The sequence below is a fragment of the Ranitomeya variabilis genome, chromosome 5 (assembly GCF_051348905.1).
Source record: "Ranitomeya variabilis isolate aRanVar5 chromosome 5, aRanVar5.hap1, whole genome shotgun sequence".
Lineage (NCBI taxonomy): Eukaryota > Metazoa > Chordata > Amphibia > Anura > Dendrobatidae > Ranitomeya > Ranitomeya variabilis.
This window is the reverse complement of record NC_135236.1, coordinates 443,783,635-443,806,808: the sequence shown is the minus strand read 5'-3', so window position 1 is coordinate 443,806,808 and position 23,174 is coordinate 443,783,635.

Below are 23,174 nucleotides of genomic sequence, written 5' to 3'. Positions count from 1 at the left end.
CACTGCATGTAGGGCACCGGCAAGAATACCATCTCCAACCCACTCTCAGTCACCCATGTCCACCGGCACCCCCGCTAGTTCCACCGTATGCTGCTCTCCAGTCCAGCTCACCCTTCATGAGACTCTCGTTAGGAAAAGGAAGTACTCATCCTCGCATCCGCGTACACAGGGTTTGAACGCCCACATTGCTAGACTAATCTCATTAGAGATGATGCCCTACCGGTTAGTTGAAAGCGAAGCTTTCAAAGTGCTGATGGACTATGCTGTACCATGCTACGAGCTACCCAGTCGACACTTCTTTTTGAGAAGAGCCATCCCAGCCCTCTACCACCATGTTAAAGAGCGCATTGTCCATGCACTCAGGCAATCTGTGACTACAAAGGTGCACCTGAAAACAGATGCATGGACCAGTAGGCATGGCCAGGGACGTTACGTGTCCATCATGGCACACTGGGTGAATGTGGTGGATGCAGGGTCCACAGGGGACAGCAATATTGGGACAGTTCTGCCTAGCCCACGGTCTAGTAAACAGTTGGCTGTAGGTGTTCGCCCCCCCTCCTCCTCCTCCTCGTCCTCCTGCAGAAGCGAGAGCTCGTCCACAGACCGCAGTCGCACATCCACTCCATCCGCAGCTGCCACTGTTGCACACCAGGTGTGCCATTATGGGACAGCTAGTGGCAAGCGTCAGCAGGCTGTATTGGCAATGAAGTGTTTGGGCGACAACAGACACACCGCGGAAGTTCTCTCCGAGTTCTTGCAGAAAGAAACCCAGTCATGGCTGGGCACTGTACATCTTGAGGCAGGCAAGGTAGTCAGTGATAACGGAAGGAATTTCATGGCTGCCATAGCCCTTTCCCAACTGAAACACATTCCTTGCCTGGCTCACACCTTAAACCTGGTGGTGCAGTGCTTCCTGAAAAGTTATCCGGGGTTACCCGACCTGCTCCTCAAAGTGCGCAGACTTTGCTCTCATATCCGCCGTTCGCCCGTACACTCCAGCCGTATGCAGAACTATCAGCGGTCTTTGAACCTTCCCCAGCATCGCTTAATCATCGATGTTGCAACAAGGTGGAACTCAACACTGCACATGCTTCAGAGACTGTGCGAACAGAGGCGTGCTGTTATGTATTTGATACACATACATGGGCAGGCAGTTGGATGGCAGACATGGAGTTGTCTGCTGTGCAGTGGTCGAAGCTCCAAGACCTCTGTCAAGTCCTTCAGTGTTTTGAGGAATGCACACGGCTGGTTAGTGCAGACAACGCCATAATAAGCATGAGCATCCCCCTAATGCGTCTGCTGATGCAAAGTTTGACGCACATAAAGGAGCAAGCGTCTGCAGCCGAGGAAGAGGAAAGCCTTGTTGACAGTCAGCCATTGTCTGGTCAGGGCAGTCTACAGGATGAGGCAGCAGGCGAAGAGGAGGAGGACGAGGAGGATGATGGGGATGAGTATTTTTTAAATGAGGAAGCTTCTCCGGGTCCAATGGAAATTGCTTTTGTGGCAAGGCCGGGTTCAGGTTTTTTGAGGGAGACAAGTGACGTAGATTTGCCTGTAACTGCCCCTCAAACCAGCACAACCGCAGATTTGACTACTGGATCTTTGGCCCACATGGCGGATTATGCCTTACGTATCCTCAAAAGGGACCCACGCATTCTTAAAATGATGACGGATGATGATTACTGGTTGGCCTGCCTCCTTGATCCTCGCTATAAAGGCAAATTGCAAAATATTATGCCACATGAGAACCTCGAACAAATATTAGCAACCAAACAAGCAACTCTTGTAGACCGTTTGATTCAGGCATTCCCAGCACACAGCGCCGGTGATGGTTCTCACACGAGCTGCAGGGGGCTACAGGGCAGAGGTGTTAGAGGTGCACAAATCAGAAGTGGCATTGGACAGAGGGGTTTTCTGACCAGGTTGTGGAGTGATTTCGCAATGACCGCAGACAGGACAGGTACTGCAGCATCTATTCAAAGTGACAGGAGACAACATTTGTCCAGTATGGTTACTAACTATTTTTCAGCCCTTATCGATGTTCTCCCTCAAGCGTCATTCCCATTTGATTACTGGACATCCAAATTAGACACCTGGCCTGAATTGGCAGAATATGCATTGCAGGAGCTTGCTTGCCCAGCAGCTAGTGTGCTATCAGAAAGAGTATTCAGTGCTGCTGGTTCAATATTAACCGAAAAAAGGACTCGTCTGGCTACCCAAAATGTTGATGATCTAACCTTCATTAAAATGAACCACTCCTGGATTTCAAATTATTTTGCCCCACCTTTCCTGGCTGACTCCTAGCTTTCCTATGAAAAGGTCTTGCTTGTGGACTGGTCTTACTGAGTGTTCCAATCTCTTAATTTGCAGCAGCTGTTTGTCCAGCATATGACATGTTTACACGTCCCTAAATGGGAAAACTCCCCCCACGGGGCCGTGGTCTCGCCACTTGGCGCAAGCACCCGTTAGAGTGCCGTTTGTCTGAAGAGGTGGGTGTGCCCGCTTTTGGTCGACGGCACTGCCACTGGGTCCCTCATAGTACAATAAAGTGTCTCTGGCGGTGGTGGCACGCAACCAACGTCAGACACACCGTTGTAACATGAGGGGCCCTGGGCCTGTACCGCCAGCCACAAGAGAGTTCCCCCCCCCAGCTCAAACTGTGCTCTACCACGTGCAAAATTATCTCTCACAGCTCCACCAATGTTTAGTCTATGCGCTGACATCCTTCACTGCCTGGCACTGACAATACCAATTTGTTGACATGTATGATGCTAGTTAAAATAGTCAGGGTCAGTGTCCTATATTGACACAAGTAAATACGTATTGCCAAATTACTATGTCTGAAACTCAGTTGAGGCGCCCACCCCTGTACCTAAGTATGCCACACTTTTTTTGTTTTGTTTTGTTGTTTTGCGAGACATTAACATCTATTTATTTTTTGGGAGTACTAACAGTGTCAGACACTCCTTGCAATCATCCTCCGCTGACCACACCAATGCTGCCTGTGTACCCCTGCGAGATAACTGTAAGTGCCTTGAGCCTATTTTTATTTATTTTAGGCCTACTAAGTCTGTCTGCGGTCCCTCCTTGCAATACTCCTCCACTGACCACACCAATGCTGCCTGTGTACCCATGTAACCTATTTAAAACTGCATAGAGTCTATTTTTATTTATTTTAGGCCTAGTAAGCCTGTCTGCGGTCCCTCCTTGCAATCGTCCTCCGCTGACCACACCAATGCTGCCTGTGTACCCCTGCGAGATAACTCTAAGTGCCTTGAGCCTATTTTTATTTATTTTAGGCCTACTAAGTCTGTCTGCGGTCCTTCCTTGCAATCGTCCTCCGCTGACCACACCAATGCTGCCCGTGTACCCCCTGGAACCTATTTTAAAGTGCATAGAGCCTATTTTTTTATTTCATTTAATATTAATAAAGCCATGATGGACTACGCTGTACCACGGTACGAGCTACCCAGTTGACACTTATTTTGCGAGAAAAGCCATCCCAACCCTCCACCAGCATGTAAAAGACCGCATTGTCCATGCACTCTGGCAATCTGTGAGTACAAAGGTGCACCTGACAACAGACGCATGGACCTGTAGGCATGGCCACGGAAGGTTACGTGTCCATTACGGCGCAATGGGTTAATGTGGTGAATGCATGGTCCACAGGGGACAGCCTACTAACTCTGTCTGCAGTCCATAATTCAAATTGTCCTCAATTCAGGTTTTCGGGCTTTTTTAAAAAAATAGGAAACTGCATTTGGGCTACTAGTTTGGTTGGGGCCTACTGTTGATGTCTGCCGCTCCTGGGTGTTCTCCTCCTCCTGGGTGTTCTCCTCCTCCTTGGTGTTCCCCTCCTGGTTTCCTTGTCTGAGCTTCAACCTTCAGGCTCTCATAAAGTATTTTTAAATGTAACACTGCAGTTGCCCTGCTACCTGGGTTGGGGCCTAGTAACGGTGTCTGCCACTCCCTGGTGTTCTCCTCCTCCTTGGTGTTCTCCTCCAGGTTTCCTTGTCTGAGCTTCAACCTTCAGGCTCTCATTAAGTATTTTTTAATGTCACACTGCAGTTGCCCTACTACTTTGGTTGGGGCCTAGTAACGGTGTGTGCCGCTCCCTGGTGTTGTCCTCCACTATATAAAGCTGAGCTTCAACCTTCAGGCTCTCATTAAGTAGTTGTTTTTAAAAATTGGTGGTTGGGGCCTACTAACGGTGTGTGCCGCTCCCTGGTGTTGTCCTCCACTGTATAAACCTGAGCTGCAGTCTTTAGGCTTTCGGCCTATTGTAGCAGATATTAAACTGCATTTGGCCTTCAACTTTGGTTGGGCCCTACTAACGGTGTGTGCCGCTCCCTGGTGTTGTCCTCCACTGTATAAAGCTGAGCTGCAGTCTTTAGGCTTTCGGCCTATAGTAGCAGATATTAAACTGCATTTGGCCTTCAACTTTGGTTGGGCCCTACTAACGGTGTGTTCCGCTCCCTGGTGTTGTCCTCCACTGTATAAAGCTGAGCTTCAGTCTTTAGGCTTTCGGCCTATAGTAGCAGATATTAAACTGCATTTGGCCCTCAACTTTGGTTGGGCCCTACTAACGGTGTGTGCCGCTCCCTGGTGTTGTCCTCCACTGTATAAAGCTGAGCTTCAACCTTCAGGCTCTCATTAAGTAGTTGTTTTTAAAAATTGGTGGTTGGGGCCTACTAACGGTGTGTGCCGCTCCCTGGTGTTGTCCTCCACTGTATAAAGCTGAGCTTCAACCTTCAGGCTCTCATTAAGTAGTTGTTTTTAAAAATTGGTGGTTGGGGCCTACTAACGGTGTGTGCCGCTCCCTGGTGTTGTCCTCCACTGTATAAAGCTGAGCTTCAACCTTCAGGCTCTCATTAAGTAGTTGTTTTTAAAAATTGGTGGTTGGGGCCTACTAACGGTGTGTGCCACTCCCTGGTGGTGTCCTCCACTGTATAAAGCTGAGCTTCAACCTTCAGGCTCTCATTAAGTAGTTGTTTTTAAAAATTGGTTGTTGGGGCCTACTAACGGTGTCTGACGCTCCTGGGTGCTCTCCTCCTCCTGGGTGTTCTCCTCCTCCTGGGTGTTCTCCTCCTCCTGGGTGTTCTCCTCCAGGTTTCCTTGTCTGAGCTTCAACCTTCAGGCTCTCATTAAGTATTTGTTTTTAAAAATTGGTGGTTGGGGCCCACTAACGGTGTGTGCCGCTCCCTGGTGTTGTCCTCCACTGTATGCTGAGCTTCAACCTTCAGGCTCTCATTACCGTATATACTCGAGTATAAGCCGAGATTTTCAACCCAAATTTTTGGGCTGAAAGTGCCCCTCTCGGCTTATACTTGAGTCACGGTCGGCGGCAGGGTCGGCGGGTGAGGGGGAGAGGGCGCTGAGGCATACTCACCTGCTACCGGGGCTCCTGGCGCTCCCCCTGCCCGTCCCACGGTCTCCGGGTGCCGCAGCTCTTCCCCTGTTCAGCGGTCACATGGGACCGCTCATTAGAGAAATGAATAGGCGGCTCCACCTCCCATTGGGGCGGAGCCGCCTATTCATTTCTCTAATCAGCGGTGCCGGTGACCGCTGACAGAGGAAGAGGCTGCGGCACCGAAGACCAGCTGTCCGGGGGAAGGAGCGGGATGCCGGGAGCAGGTAAGTATGTCATATTCACCTGCCCGCGTTCCACACGCCGGGCGCCGCTCAGTCTTCCCGGCGTCTCTCTCTCCGCACTGACTGTGCAGGTCAGAGGGCGCGATGACGCATATAGTGTGTGCGCCGCCCTCTGCCTGATCAGTCAGTGCGGAGAGACGCCGGGACGGGACGCTGAGGAACTGCAAGCAAGAGAGGTGAGTATGTGTTTTATTATTTTTATTGCAGCAGCAGCAGCAATGGCACAGCTTTCTATGGTACAGCTATGGGGCAATTCTGAACGGTGCAGAGCACTATATGGCACAGCTATGGGGGCAATAATGAACGGTGCAGAGCACTATATGGCACAGCTATGGGGGCAATAATGAACGGTGCAGAGCACTATATGGCACAGCTATGGGGCAATTCTGAACGGTGCAGAGCACTATATGGCACAGCTATGGGGGCAATAATGAACGGTGCAGAGCACTATATGGCACAGCTATGGGGCAATAATGAACGGTGCAGAGCACTATATGGCACAGCTATGGGGGCAATAATGAACGGTGCAGAGCACTATATGGCACAGCTATGGGGCAATAATGAACGGTGCAGAGCACTATATGGCACAGCTATGGGGGCAATAATGAACGGTGCAGAGCACTATATGGCACAGCTATGGGGCAATAATGAACGGTGCAGAGCACTATATGGCACAGCTATGGGGCAATAATGAATGGTGCAGAGCACTATATGGCACAGCTATGGGGCAATAATGAACGGTGCAGAGCACTATATGGCACAGCTATGGGGGCAATAATGAACGGTGCAGAGCACTATATGGCACAGCTATGGGGGCAATAATGAACGGTGCAGAGCACTATATGGCACAGCTTTCTATGGCACATCCTATGGGGCAATAATGAACGGTGCAGAGCACTATATGGCACAGCTATGGGGCAATTATGAACGGTGCAGAGCACTATATGGTACAGCTATGGGGCAATAATAAACGGTGCAGAGCACTATATGGCACAGCTATGGGGCAATTATGAACGGTGCAGAGCACTATATGGCACAGCTATGGGGGCAATAATGAACGGTGCAGAGCACTATATGGCACAGCTATGGGGCAATTATGAACGGTGCAGAGCACTATATGGCACAGCTATGGGGGCAATAATGAATGGTGCAGAGCACTATATGGCACAGCTATGGGGCAATTCTGAACGGTGCAGAGCACTATATGGCACAGCTATGGGGGCAATAATGAACGGTGCAGAGCACTATATGGCACAGCTTTCTATGGCACATCCTATGGGGCAATAATGAACGGTGCAGAGCACTATATGGCACAGCTATGGGGCAATAATGAACGGTGCAGAGCACTATATGGCACAGCTATGGGGGCAATAATGAACGGTGCAGAGCACTATATGGTACAGCTATGGGGCAATAATGAACGGTGCAGAGCACTATATGGCACAGCTATGGGGGCAATAATGAACGGTGCAGAGCACTATATGGCACAGCTTTCTATGGCACATCCTATGGGGCAATAATAAACGGTGCAGAGCACTATATGGCACAGCTATGGGGCAATTATGAACGGTGCAGAGCACTATATGGTACAGCTATGGGGCAATAATAAACGGTGCAGAGCACTCTATGGCACAGCTATGGGGAAATAATGAACGGCGCAGAGCACTATATGGCACAGCTATGGGGAAACAATGAACGGTGCAGAGCACTATATGGCACAGCTATGGGGAAATAATGAACGGCGCAGAGCACTATATGGCACAGCTATGGGGAAATAATGAACGGCGCAGAGCACTATATGGCACAGCTATGGGGCAATTATGAACGGTGCAGAGAACTAGATGGCACAGCTATGGGGCAATAATGAAAGGTGCAGAGCACTATATGGCACAGCTTTCTATGGTACAGTTATGGGGCAATAATGAATGGTGCAGAGCACTATATGGCACAGCTATGGGGCCATAATGAACGGTATGGAGCATCTATTTTTATTTTTGAAATTCACCGGTAGCTGCTGCATTTTCCACCCTAAGCTTATACTCGAGTCAATAAGTTTTCCCAGTTTTTTGTGGCAAAATTAGGGGGGTCGGCGTATACTCGGGTCGGCTTATACTCGAGTATATACGGTAAGTAGTTGTTTTTAAAAATTGGTGGTTGGGGCCTACTAACGGTGTCTGACGCTCCTGGGTGTTGTCCTCCACTGTATAAAGCTGAGCTTCAACCTTCAGGCTCTCATTAAGTAGTTGTTTTTAAAAATTGGTGGTTGGGGCCTACAAACGGTGTGTGCCGCTCCCTGGTGTTGTCCTCCACTGTATAAAGCTGAGCTTCAACCTTCAGGCTCTCATTAAGTAGTTGTTTTTAAAAATTGGTGGTTGGGGCCTACTAACGGTGTCTGACGCTCCTGGGTGTTGTCCTCCACTGTATAAAGCTGAGCTTCAACCTTCAGGCTCTCATTAAGTAGTTGTTTTTAAAAATTGGTGGTTGGGTCTACTAACGGTGTCTGACGCTCCTGGGTGTTCTCCTCCTCCTGGGTGTTCTCCTCCTCCTGGGTGTTCTCCTCCAGGATTCCTTGTCTGAGCTTCAACCTTCAGGCTCTCATTAAGTATTTGTTTTTAAAAATTGGTGGTTGGGGCCTACTAACGGTGTGTGCTGCTCCCTGGTGTTGTCCTCCACTGTATAAAGCTGAGCTTCAATCTTAAGGCTCTCGTTAAGTAGTTGTTTTTAAAATGTGTGGTTGGGCCCTTAAAACGGTGTCTGACGCTACTGGGTTTTCTCCTGTTTTGTTGTCCCGACCTTCAATGTTCAGGCTTTCGGCTTACATTTTAAATAATTAAACTGCAGTTGGCCTACTACTTTGGTTGGGCCTAGTAACGGTGTGTGCCGCACCTTGGTGTTGTCCTGTGTTATTTTCCTGACCTTTAATCTTCAGGCTTTCGGCCTTCATTTGTAATAATAAACTGCATAGGGCCTACTAGTGTGGTTCGGCCCTACTAACGGTGTCTGCTGCTCCTGGGTTTTCTACTCCACTGAACTAAGCAATGCCACCTGGTTAGTCCTGTTACCAATTTTGAACTGCATTTTACCCACTTTATTATTTGGGCCTATATCAGTGTTTCGTCCTCATCCTGCCCATTGCCCAGCCGGTGCTAGATGAGTCTTGTGGTACTTTGACCCAGACCACTACATTCCCCTTGCACGCTACACAGCCACAATCTGACCCTGCTGAAAGTCAGGTTCCCCTTCCCGCATACTATACCACCTTACACAGGGACAAAGAGGAAGGTGCAGATGAAAGTGCAGGTTTCTTCAACAGGTAGGGGGGCATACTCGTTGGCGACGTCACAGGCACAGGGCCCCTCAGTGTACGCAAAACTGTCGCTGCCGGTGGGAGGCGCCCCCGCCGTGCAAACACACCGCCGTACTTTGAGTGCCCTGTGCCAGTGCCAATGCGAACGAGTGGGCCTCCCTGCTTGCTCAGGATCACAGCACTTGCAAAGTTGAAATACTTACCTCTCACTGCTTCACCGCCGTGACGTAGTCCACGTTTCCTGGGCCCACTAAAACCTTGAACCAGCCCTACCCCCCAAAACTTTTGCCAAATGACCCCCAATTTCCAATGCCCAACTATTATTATAAAGTTAATTAAGATTGACAAGCTTCAGAAACAAGAATGGATGTTTTTGGCATTAAAATGGGCACTGTAGGTGTTTTCCTGGCCTCCACTCACTGCCGACTATGCTTCCCCATTGACTTGCATTGGGTTTCATGTTTCGGTCGACCCCCGACTTTTCGCGATAATCGGCCGACTTCACTCGACTCGACTTTGGACAAAGTCGGGTTTCGCAAAACCCGACTCGATCTTAAAAAAATGAAAGTCGCTCAACCCTAGTCATTACAAACTGAGTGATCTATTCCAAGTGTTTATTCCTGTTAATGTTGATGATTATGGCTTACAGTCAATGAAAACCCAAAACTCATTATCTCAGTAAATTAGAATACACCAGTTTGAAAAAATGATTTTAAAATCCGAAATGTTGGCCTCCTGAAATGTATGTTCAGTAAATGCACACAATACTTGGTCGGGGCTCCTTTTGCATCAAATACTACATCGATGTGGTGTGGCATGGAGGCGATCAGTCTGTGGCACTGCTGAGGTGTTATAGAAGCCCAGGTTGCTTTGATAGCAGCCTGCAGCTCATCTGCATTGTTGGGTCTGGTGTCTCTCATCTTCCTCTTGACAATACCCCATAGATTCTCTATGGGGTTAAGGTCAGGCGAGTTTGCTGGCCAATCAAGCACAGTGATACTGTTGTTTTTAAACCAGGAATTGGTACGTTTGGCAGTGTGGACAGGTGCCAAATCCTGTTGGAGAATAAAATTTCCTTCTCCAAAAAGCTTGTCGGCAGAGGGAAACAAGAAATGTTCTAAAATTTCCTGTTAGATGGCTGTGCTGACTTTGGTCTTGACAAAACACATTGGACCTACACCAGCAGATGACATGGCTCCCGAAGCCATCATTGATTGTAGATACTTCACACTAGACCTTGGAAATCAAGGTCCCAGTGTCTGGTAGAGACATTCAATCCAAGCTGCTTCAGGTCTAGTGTGAAGTTTCCACAATCAGTGATGGTTTGGCAAGCCATGTCATCTGCTGGTATAGGTACACTGTTTTTTATCAAGGCCAAAGTCAGCACAGCCATTTACCAGGAAATTTTAGAGCACTTCATGCTTCCTTCTGCTGACAAGCTTTTTGGAGATTTAAACTTCATTCTCCAGCTGGACTTGGCACCTGTCCACACTGCCAAAAGGACCAATTCCTGGTTTAAAAACAACAGTATCACTGTGCTTGATTGGCCAGCAAGCTAGCCTGATCTTAACCCCATAGAGAATCTATGGGGTATTGTAAAGAGGAAGATGAGAGACAGCAGACCTAACAATGCAGACGAGTTGATGGCTGCTAGCAAAGCAGACACCAGACCCCACAATGCAGATAAGATGAATGCTGGTATCAAAGCAACCTGGGCTTCCATAACACCTCAGCAGTGCAACAGGCTGATCATCTCAATGCCATGACCCATAAATGCAGTAATTGATGCCAAAGGAGCCCTGACCAAGTATTGAGTGCATATACTGAAAATACATTTCGGTAGTCCAACATTTCATTTTTTAAGCTGGTGTTATAAAGTATTCTAATTTACTGAGATAATGACTTTTCATTGGCTGTAAGCCATAATCATCAACATGAACAGAAATAAACACTTGAAATACATCACTCTGTCTGTAATTACTCTATCTAATATATGAGTCATATACAGTATATGAATATATTGAAGAACTGAAATAAATTAACTTTTTGATGACATTCTAATTTTGTGAGATGCACCTGTATTCCACATTATGTACTTAAACTTCAGGAATGCCAATACTGATGAGCAGGACTGTATGGATATGTTGATGGAAACATTAAAACATTGGGGGAGATTGGAGATTTATGATGCCAAGTATGACAGAATTCTGGAACAATTCGTGTGAAAAAACACTGTTTTTCATTACTTGAACCATGTTTATTATTTGTTCACTTAAGCAGGTTAGGCACCAATTATTTTAGCTTACGCTTGTTTGTTAGACCAACTCGTCATATATCCCTCATTGAATTTCTCAGGATCTCTTCAGGGTAGCGCATTCACATAGTAATTGTAAATGAATCACAAGAGTAAAAAAGAAATGGAGCACTCACCCAATCCTTAGTTATGCATATCTTTAATCCACAATTAGGATGAAATCAAAATCATGTTAAAGTGCGGAGTGCAGGTGGCAGGGGAGTTTAGCAGGTGAAAATCGGGTGAAAGCAGGTGAAACGTCTGTCAGGCTGCATGCCTTTCTGACTCACATATAGTATCTGGGAATAATGTTGTCAGACTATTGCGTCGGTTTTAAGGATTTTTAAACAGACCTACCACACCAAACCCCAAACATTTTTTAAAGGGAAAAATGCTAAGAAATGTTATTTCCTTCAGAATTACATGTACCATATATACTCGAGTATAAGCCGACCGGAGTATAAGCCGACCCCCCTAATTTTGCCACAAAAAACTGGGAAAACTTATTGACTCGAGTATAAGCCTAGGGTGGAAAATGCAGCAGCTACCGGTGAATTTCAAAATTAAAAATAGATGCTCCATACCGTTCATTATTGCCCCATAGATGCTCGACATAAAGCTGCGCCATATATAATGCTCTGCACCGTTCATTATGGCCCCATAGATAGCTGTGCCATATACAATGCTCTGCACCTTTGATTATGGCCCCATAGATAGCTGTGCCATATATAATGCTCTGCACCTTTGATTATGGCCCCAGAGATAGCTGTGCCATATATAATGCTCTGCACCTTTGACCTTTGATTATGGCCCCATAGATGCTCCACATAAAGCTGTGCCTTATATATAGTGCTCTGCACCGTTGCCCCATAGATGCTCCACATAAAGTTGTGCCATTGCTGCTGCTGCTGCAATAGAAAAAAAAAAACATATACTCACCTCTCTTGCTTGCAGCTCCTCAGCGTCCCGTCCCGGCGTCTCTCCGCACTGACTGATCAGGCAGAGGGCGGCGCGCACACTATATGCGTCATCGCGCCCTCTGACCTGAACAGTCAGAACAAGAGGACGCGATGACTGAGAGGCGCCCGGCGTGTGGAACGAGGGAAGGTGAATATGTAATACTTACCTGCTCCCGGCGTCCCGCTCCTTCCCCCGGACAGCTGGTCTTCGGTGCCGCAGCTCTTCCTCTGTCAGCGGTGAGCGGCACCGCTGATTAGAGAAATGAATAGGCGGCTCCGCCCCTATGGGAGGTGGAGCAGCCTATTCATTTCTCTAATGAGCGGTCCCACGTGACCGCTGAACAGGGGAAGAGCTGCGGCACCGAAGACCGTGGGACAGGCAGGGGGAGCGCCAGGAGCCCCGGAAGCAGGTAAGTATGCCTCAGCGCCCTCTCCCCCTCACCCGCCGACCGTGACTCGAGTATAAGCCGAGGGGGCACTTTCAGCCCAAAAATTTGGGCTGAAAATCTCGGCTTATACTCGAGTATATACGGTATATAGTGCAAAAGAAAAAAATATATACCTCCCCTTCAGCATATCTTCACACGGAGAGTTTTGACTTTAGTTCTTTCTTTAACATTTGTGAGGGCTCTCACTCTTACATTTAAGTGGTCACTCCCTCATGCCAAATAGTTAGCAAGATTTGAATTTTGGCTTTGCTCACCATCACCACCATGTCCACAGCCATGCCATTATGGGGGCCTCGCTTTTCATTTTTAGAGGGCCACCATGTGCCATTTTGTAAGGTCCACAATTCATTTTTGCTACCAGATCCCAATGGAACCACTCATAGCGGGTGAAGCCGCTGTAAGGTGAATATATTACAGGAGTTTGGGGAGCTATATAATCAATATCAGTAAATTGGATTCTACCACACACCAAAAGCATTAGAATTAAATTCGGAATACAGTGTATGCAAGCGAGGGCCTGTATTGTGCTCAGTCTGTCAGACCTAGTGTTGAGCGATACCGTTCGATACTTGAAAGTATCGGTATCGGAAAGTATCGGCCGATACCGGCAAAGTATCGGATCCAATCCGATACCGATACCCGATACCAATACAAGTCAATGGGACTCATGTATCGGACGGTATTCCTGATGGTTCCCAGGGTCTGAAGGAGAGGAAACTCTCCTTCAGGCCCTGGGAACCATATAAATGTGTAAAAGAGAGAATTAAAATAAAAAATATCGCTATACTCACCTCTCCGACGCAGCCGGGACTTCAGCGAGGGAACCGGCAGCGTTGTTTGTTTAAAATTCGCGCTATTACTTGGTTACGTGAATTCCCGGCTTGTGATTGGTCAGGTCGGCCATGTTGCCGGGACGCGGACCAATCACAGCAAGCCGTGATTTTTGCGATATTTTTTATTTTAATTCTCTCTTTTACACATTTTAACATTAATGTTGTTGCGATACCCGATACCCGATACCACAAGAGTATCGGAATCCCGGTATCGGAATTCCGATACAGCAAGTATCGGCCGATACCCGATACTTGCAGCATCGGAATGCTCAACACTAGTCAGACCTGAAACCCATGTCAGGAACATATACAAGCCTCATTTTACTTGGAAGCAGCCTCCTCAAGGAAAAGAGACAGGAGTGCCATTGACAAATCTGCACAAGCCAACGCACTTCTTCTGGAAACTAACCAACCAGACAGAATGTATCTTTTGCATGGTTTTTAGCAACAATCGAATAAATACAGGATATGTCCCAGAAAATGTCGAGGTCTGTGCAGTGTATTACTCAGGTGACAGGCAGTACTACAGAGCTCAGGTAAAGGCCTTAGCATGGCAATAACCATGTTCCAATATGTGTAAGGCTGTGACCTGAATAGGGCTGTGGAACATATTAACCCAGTCTCTTAGACGTGCTTAAAATGTATAGAAACTGGCCAACACCCCACCACCATTTTTTTGTAAGGACCCAAATTTAGAAAATGTAAGTAAGCGACAGTTTAATAAAGAGAAGTCTCATTTAGATGCCTGGAAAAGTCAGCAATGGTCTTTGTCCAGCATCAGACAATGTAAATTGCTAACAAATCTGTATGCCCTATCAAATTAAAAATTTGTGAACAGACATATATGCTGACAAGGGACAACTGAACGCTGCGCTGGGACAGCGAACTGGACGTGGTTTCTGATTGTTGTGTCAGTGCAACTACAGGTTGTGGACTGGAGGCCTCAGCGCCTGCTTCCTGGACAGCAGAGTGGAAATGACGTAACACAGGGGAAGGGCCAAAGATTTTACTGTCAGACACAGATTTTGTACCCAGGCGTTCCGCCCACCTACTGGGGTGCTGCGTATATGAGCAGTATATGGCGTATGCTACAGAGGTATTATGTCAAATTTTCCTTCATAAAGGGATATGTGGGTAAGATTTTCAAACTAGCAGCATATACATAGAGCATGTTTCATTACTCATATTGTTATTCTGTGTAAGGCTGAAACATGAAGAATTGTGTGGAGCATATTAATGCATTTATGTTCCAAAATTTCCAAGTGCACAACCAAATATCAGTATCAGGCTATCAGATAGATGCTTAAAGAGACCGTGAGAAGGGCAACAGAATAAAAAAAATTATAATAATAGAATATATAGAAATTGAGAGTAGAAATTTGACTATTGCACAATGTACAAAGGTTTCCAAAAATTACCCAAGAGATCTATATCATACATACTGAAAGAGACCATGATGGGGACATCACAATACACTTTGCAGTTATTACAAGAGGTAGAGAATACAAGTTTCACCATTGCACAATGTCCAAAGGTTTCAAAACGTACAAAACAATACCCACATGGTGTATACATAGATGAACACTACCTACGTGTTGCAGAAGCAGGAGGAGGAGGAGTTAATATCCTAAACAAAGTGGTTTTGGGTGGTAAGGGATAGGCGTTAAGACAACTTCCAAAAAAAAACATTTATCCTGCATTTACATAACGTTGCTGTCATCCGTAGGGCTTACAAAGTTGAAGGAAATCCAGCCCTTGTTCAATTTTAGACGTCAGCCTGTCTGCATTTTCCATTGACAGGCGTGTTCGCCTATCAGTTATGATTGCACCTGCCAAACTAAAAACCCGCTAGGACAACACATTCACGTCAGGGCATCGCAGCACCTGCAAGGCATAAAAGGAGAGGACATGCCAAGTGTGCAGCTTGGACAATGTAAAATATTAGTAGTAATAATAATAAAAAATATAGATTACTTCACAAGCAAGCAGAGACTCTGGTTAGTGAGTGACTGAGTTATTCTGAAAAATATTTAGAATTGAGAGTCCTCAGTGGTTGATACCTTTTAATGGCTAACTGAAAAGATGGTAACAAATTGCAAGCTTTCGAGAATACTCAGGCCTCTTCATCAGGCATAGACTAAAAGAAATTCTGGAGAATCACATATTTATCTACAGTATAACACATCACAGTAAAAAAAAAACATGGAAGACATGAAGACAGGTGACATGAAGCAGAATTACCATGAGTGATAAACAGTTATGTCCATAAATATTGGACCAGTTCTTAGATAAGGAATGTTTTATTGTCCTCTGATTGGGATCTGGTTCTGTTGTGATGACCCCACATGGTCTGAAGTGCAAATTCCTTAGTTCCTTAGTTGATGTAAAAAGACTTAAATCCATGCGACACATTCATTCCTGCACTAAGACTGTCAAAGGTCATCATCAGTTTATATTCCCATATTCTTCTGTCTCCCAACCCCTGGGCAGAGATGATATAGCCCAGGAAAGGTAAGGACTCCTGTTCAAATACACATTTCTCCAACTTGGCGTAGAGGGAATTAGCTCGTAAGAGGTCGAAGACTTTGCAAACATCTCTTCGGTGGGAGTCAATATCTGGAGAGTACAGTTAAGTCCATATATATTTGGACAGAGACAACATTTTTCTAATTTTGGCCATAGACATTACCACAATGAATTTTAAACAAAACAATTCAGATGCAGTTGAAGTTCAGACTTTCAGCTTCCATTTGAGGGTATCCACATTAAAATTGAATGAAGGCTTTAGGAGTTTCAGCTCCTTAACATGTGCCATTCTGTTTTTAAAGGGACCAAAAGTAATTGGACAATTGACTCCAAGGCTATTTCATGGACAGGTGTGGGCAATCCCTTCGTTATGTCATTCTCAATTAAGCAGATAAAAGACCTGGAGTTGATTTGAGGTGTGGTGCTTGCATTTGGAAGGTTTTGCTGTTAAGTAAACATGTGGTCAAAGGAGCTCTCCATGCAGGTGAAACAAGCCATCCTTAAGCTGCAAAAACAGAAAAAAACCCTTCCGAGAAATTGCTACTATATTAGGAGTGGCAAAATCTACAGTTTGGTACATCCTGAGAAGGAAAGAAAGCACTGGTGAACTCATCAATGCAAAAAGACCTGGGCACCCACGGAAGACAACAGTGGTGGATGATCGCAGAATAATCTCCATGGTGAAGAGAAACCCCTTCACAACAGCCAACCAAGTGAACAACACTCTCCAGGAGGTCGGTGTATCAATATCCAAATCTACCATAAAGAGAAGACTGCATGAAAGTAAATACAGAGGGTTCACTGCACGGTGCAAGCCACTCATAAGCATCATAAATAAAAAGGCTAGACTGGACTTTGCTAAAAAACATCTAAAAAAGCCAGCACAGTTCTGGAAGAACATTCTTTGGACAGATGAAACTAAAATCAACCTCTACCAGAATGATGGAAGAGAAAAGTATGGCGAAGGCGTGGTACAGCTCATGATCCAAAGCATGCCACATCATCTGTAAAACACGGCGGAGGCAGTGTGATGGCTTGGGCATGCATGGCTGCCAGTGGCACTGGGTCACTAGTATTTATTGATGATGTGACACAGGACAGAAGCAGCCGTATGAATTCTGAGGTATTCAGAGCCATACTGTGTGCTCAGATCCAGCCAAATGCAGCCAAACTGATTGGTCGTCGTTTCATACTACAGATGGACAATGACCCAAAACATAAAGCCAAAGCAACCCAGGAGTTTATTAAAGCAAAGGTGTGGAATATTCTTGAATGGCCAAGTCAGTCACCTGATTTCAACTCAATTGAGCATGCATTTCACTTGTTAAAGACTAAACTTCAGACAGAAAGGCCCACAAACAGCAACTGAAAACCACCGCAGTGAAAGCCTGGCAGAGCATCAGAAAGGAGGAAACACAGCGTCTGGTGATGTCCATGAGTTCAAGACTTCAGGCAGTCATTGCCAACAAAAGGTTTTCAACCAAGTACTAGAAATGAACTTTTTATTTAAAATTATTTAATCTGTCCAATTACTTTTGGTCCCTTTAAAAACAGGGTGGCACATGTTAAGGAGCTGAAACTCCTAAACCCTTCATCCAATTTTAATGTGGATACCCTCAAATGAAAGCGGAAAGTCTGAACTTCAACTGCATCTAAATTGTTTTGCTTAAAATTCACTGTGGTAATGTCTATAACCAAAATTAGAAAAATGTTGTCTCTGTCCAAATATATAGGGACTTAACTGTAGATGAGAATATCATCCAGATAGACTACGACCGAGGGGGAGAGCATATCCCAGAAGATATCATTTACAAAGTCTTGGAAAACGGTTGGGGCATTACAGAGCCCAAAGGGCATCATTAGATATTCATAGTGCCCATCCCTGGTGTTAAAAGACGTCTTCCATTCGTCCCCCTCACGGATGCGAGTCAGGTTGTAAGCACCCCGCAGATCTAATTTAGTAAATACGCTTGCTCCCCGAAGCCTATCAAAGAGCTCAGATATCAGGGGCAGGGGATATTTATTCTTAACGGTGATGGCTTTAAGACCCCTGTAGTCTATACATGGACGTAGTTCCCCGTTCTTCTTCTGCACGAAAAAGAACCCAGCCTCTGCAGGTGACACTGACTTCCTAATGAATCCCCTTGCCAGATTTTCCTTGATGTACTGTGACATTGCCTCCGAGTCCGGGAGAGATAACGGATAGACTCGACCCCGGGGAGGCTTAGCACCAGGCAAGAGGTCTATAGGACTGTCATAGGGGCGGTTGGGCGTAGGGGGATAACTCAGGAAACTATTTGCGTGGAACAAGACAACTACAGGACACAGTTTTATAAGTGGTAAAGTCTATATTATCACACGGTGATTCAAACAGGTGCAGAGAGAAACTCAAGTCCACAACACTTGGTGCAAATATCAAATGCAGCTCAGCAGTCTATAGGAAACTTCAGAGGAAAATGCAATCACGCAGAAAGTCTATGAAGCACAATTATTCTTGAGGATACTTGACACAAATAAGTCCTTGCTTAGTCCAAAACACAGATAGATATGCTATAAGGCAGTTCAAATAATATCTTAGATCAACCAGGGAGGTCTGGGTAATAGTCTCAGGGTCTTGCAGAGCACCAACAGCTTACATGTCCAGCAAATGCAGATGGAAGTAAACACGAGCAGCAGATGAAGGAGGATTACTGGAACTGGTGTACGCAGCAGGAACTCAGAGCAGAGTAGCAGGATAACCCCACAGGTTCATAGGAGCAGGTATATAGCCAGGGAGTCACCAGAGGTCAGGAGCTGGAAGCAAAGCAGAATACTCTAGCACAGACTGAAGGCTGGTGTGGAGTTTTATAGCAGGAACACACAGGGCACATGAGACCAAAGACGCCATCTTGGAAAAGGGCAGAAATGCACCAAAAGGTAATAAAAAATGTTCAGAGTCCTGACATTACTCCCTCCTTAGAAGCGGCCTCAGGACAATCCTGGACCTGGTTTCTCAGAGAATCTCTGATGAAAATGAGAAATCTTCTGTTGGGCATTGATGTTTTCCACAGGTTCCCAAGAGTCTTCCTCAGTGGGATATCCCTGCCATCTTATCAGATATTGGAGCCGATTCCTGCGAATTCTGAAATCAACAATTTCCTCCACCACAAATTGTTCTTGCCCATCAATCACCACAGGCTGCGGAGGTGGCACAACACATCCCTGGAAGGTATTAGGAGATACAAGCTTTAGTAAAGATACATGAAAAACTGGGTGTACCTTCATAGTCCTAGGCAGCTTCAGCCGGCAGGCCACAGAGCTCAAAATACCGTTGATCTTGAAAGGGCCAATGAATTTCTGTCCAAGTTTTTGTGAAGGAACGTTTAACTTCAGATTCTTAGTTGATAACCACACGGAATCTCCTACCTTGAACATGGGTGCAGGTTTACGTAATCTATCAGCGGATCTCTTATAACTTTCTTGAGCTGTGGTCAGGGATTCCTTCAGAACCTCCAGATTTTGCCTCATCGCAGTCAGCCTTTCCTCCACTGCCGGAACCGGAGAATTAATTGGAGACCTAGATAAGATACACGGATGATAACCCAGATTGGCAAAGAAAGGTGTAAATTTAGTGGAGGCGCTCTGAGAATTGTTATATGAAAATTCGGCTAACGGCAGCAACTCCAACCAATCATCCTGGAGAAGGCTGACATAGCATCTTAGATATTGTTCCAGCATCTGGTTGGTACGCTCAGTCTGACCATTTGTCTGGGGATGGTAAGCGGAAGAGAGACAGACATTAATATTGAGTGCAGAGCAAAACCCCTTTCAGAATCTTGAAGTGAACTGCACTCCACAGTCAGAGATGATCTCATCCGGTACCCCATGCAACCAAAAGACATTCTGTATAACCAAGTTCACTGTATCTTTAGCTGAGGGGAGGCCGGTGCATGGAACAAAATGAGCAGCTTTAGTCAGGCGATAAACTACCACCATGATTGTATTCATGCCCCCCGATGTAGGCAGCTCCACAATAAAGTCCATTGATATAGACCCCCAAGGGCGGGACGGAACAGATAATGGTTGTAGAAGACCCGTAGGTGCCACATGAGGAGTCTTGTAATGAGCACATACCTCGCAAGAGAGAACATAGTCCTTGGTATCCTTCAGGCAAGTTGGCCACCAGAAGAATCGGCTCAGGAACTCTTGTGTCTTCTGTACCACCCTGTGACCAGCTAACTTGGAGTCCTGTACCAACTTGAGGATCTGCAGACGGACGACCTCAGGGACAAAGATACGTCGATCTCTAAACCACATGCCACCCTTAAAGACAAGATTAATATCCACAGGTGGGTTGACAAGAAATACATCACCGTCATAGGCCTCACTGCACTCCTTTCACAAGTCCTGATCGTGGATAACTCCGATGAAATTGGCATCAGATAGAATGGTCTTGGACGGGGCTCCATGTACAGAATCCGCAGCATGGATTATGGAAAAAGCATCAGCCTTCCCATTACGAGAACCTGGATGGTACGAGATAACAAAGTTAAATTGATTTAAAAATAAGTTCCAAAGAGCCTGACGAGGAGAAAGACATCTAGCGGATCTAAGGAACTCTAAATTGCGATGGTCAGTTAGCACTATGATCTGTTGTGCAGCTCCTTGCAGATATGCCTCCATTCTTTGAAAGCCGCAGTAATAGTCAGCAATTCCTTGCCTCCCACGTCGTAATTCTTCTCTGCTGAGGTTAGTCTATGGGAAAAGAAAGCACAAGGATGTAGCAGACCTTTCTCTCCAGTTCTTTGGGAGAGAATAGCCCCCAAAGCATTATCAGAAGCGTCCACCTCCACAATGAAAGAAAGTGTTGGATCTGGGTGTATCAACAGCAGTGCTGATGTGAAACAGATCTTAAGCTGATCAAAAGCTTCTTGAGCCTGTGAAGACCACTTAAAGGGCTTTTCCTTCTTTGTCAAGGAAGTAATGGGATGGACAATATCAGAAAAATTTCGAATGAAGCGTCTGTAGAAATTTGCAAAACCAATAAAACGTTGGACCTCCTTAACGTTCTTGGGTACCGGCCACTCAAGGATAGCCTGAATCTTACCAGATTCCATGTTCAGCCCCTGGGGAGAGATGATATAACCTAAGAACTGTATCTCAGAATGATGGAACTCGCATTTCTCTGGCTTAATATACAGATGGTTCTCTTTCAGACGTCTTAAAACAGTTTTGACATGTTCTTCATGTTCCTGTAGAGAGTCAGAAAAGATTAGTATATCGCCCAAATAGATCACTACAAACTGGTCCAACAAATCTCTGAAAATGTAATTAGCAAGGTGTTGAAACGTTGCAGGGGCGTTACAAAGCCCGAAGGGCATCACAAGAGATTCAAAGTGTCCATACCGACATCTGAATGCTGTCTTCCACTCATCCCCTGGACGAATACGCACCAAGTTATAAGCCCCACGAAGATCCAGTTTAGAGAACACTTTAGCATGGCGGACTCTTTCCAGTAATTTGGGAATCAGAGGCAAAGTAACGGTTTCGTACGGTTACCTTATTGAGTTCCCGATAGTCAACACAGGGTCTCAGGGTCCCATCCTTCTTTACAAAAAAGATAGGTGCCCCTGCTGGTGAGGAAGAAGGACGTATGAAGCCTTTGGCCAGATTTTCATCAATATACTCCTTTAAGGCTTGAAGCTCAGGTGCCACCAAAGGGTATACGTTACCAAAAGGAATAGCTGCCCCAGGAAGCAACTCAATGGGACAGTCATAATGCCTGTGTGGAGGAAGCTGATCTGCATTCTTCTTGTCACAGATGTCAGAGAACTCTTTATATGCTAGAGGTAAAGAAAATACCTGTACATGTGGTTCCGTAGCCGTGGACTCAGGGACAGCTTCTGTTAACTCTGAGTTGCTCCTTGTTGGAAAGATAATCTCCTTGGTCTCCCAGTTGATAATTGGGTTCTGAGAAAGCAACCAAGGAATGTCTAAAATCACAGGAAAATGGGGAGAAAAAATTAGCAAGAAAGAAAGTTGCTCCTGATGATTAGGCTCCAACAAAATTTCAAGGGGTACAGTCTCCTGATCCACAGGCCCAGAGATTAAAGGTGACCCATCCACTGTTTCCATGGTAATTGGAGAGGCTCTTTGCTGAATTTCAATACCATGTTCCTTGGCAAATGCGATATCCATGAAATTGCCACCTGCACCAGAGTCAATCATAGCTGCACAGGAAATCCACTGTCCTGAACACAGGATCTTAATAGGGAGAGAACAGTGAGAGTTCTTTTCCTTAAGCTCCTTGGGGGGTGAAGTCATAGAAAGTGAATGGAATACAGCGTTTAAAGGCAGGCTACATTCAGAGATGTCAGATTCATCATCACAGTTGTCATACTCTCCTACTGCTGCTAGCACCTTGTTAGGCCGTCTAGGACACTTAGGACAATTGATCAAGAAGTGGTCAGACTGGCCGCAGTAGAAACATAGACTTTCACGAAGGTGATGCTCCCGGCACTCATTGATCTCGCGCCTCTGAACGGAATCAATTTGCATGGGCGCCTCCTCCACCTCCTGAGATGTTTTACCTGCAGGCTCTTTGGAAGGAAGGGAAAAGTTAGAAATACGGTTATATGCAGCAAACGTCTCCTGCCTACGCTCAGTAAGGCGAATGTCAATGCACACACAATGCTGTATAAATGTCTCTAGCTCTTGTGGTGACTCAGATCGAGCTAGTTCATCTTTTACAATACTAGACATACCCCTTTTAAAAATAGGCAATTGTGCTTAACTGTTCCAATTGGTATCTACCGCTAATCTCCTGAATTCAGTAGCATACTCAATAACAGAACGTTTTGCCTGGCGTAAAGACAATAAAGCAGATTCAGCGGTTGCACGGCGATTAGGATCATAAAACATTAATGCCATAGCGGCCGAAGAAATCATCCAAGTTATTTAACCGTGGGTCACGAGACTCAATCATCGGATTCACCCAGGCGAGCGCTCGTGCGGTCAGCAGCATTATTACACACAATACTTTGGATCTATCATTAGGAAAATGGTCAGCATGCACATCAAAATATAAACATAACAACAAAACAGATGACAAAAGATGCCATTAGAGTATAAAAAGTAATGCTTTATTGATTAAAACATAGTAGACCATGCTGTTTA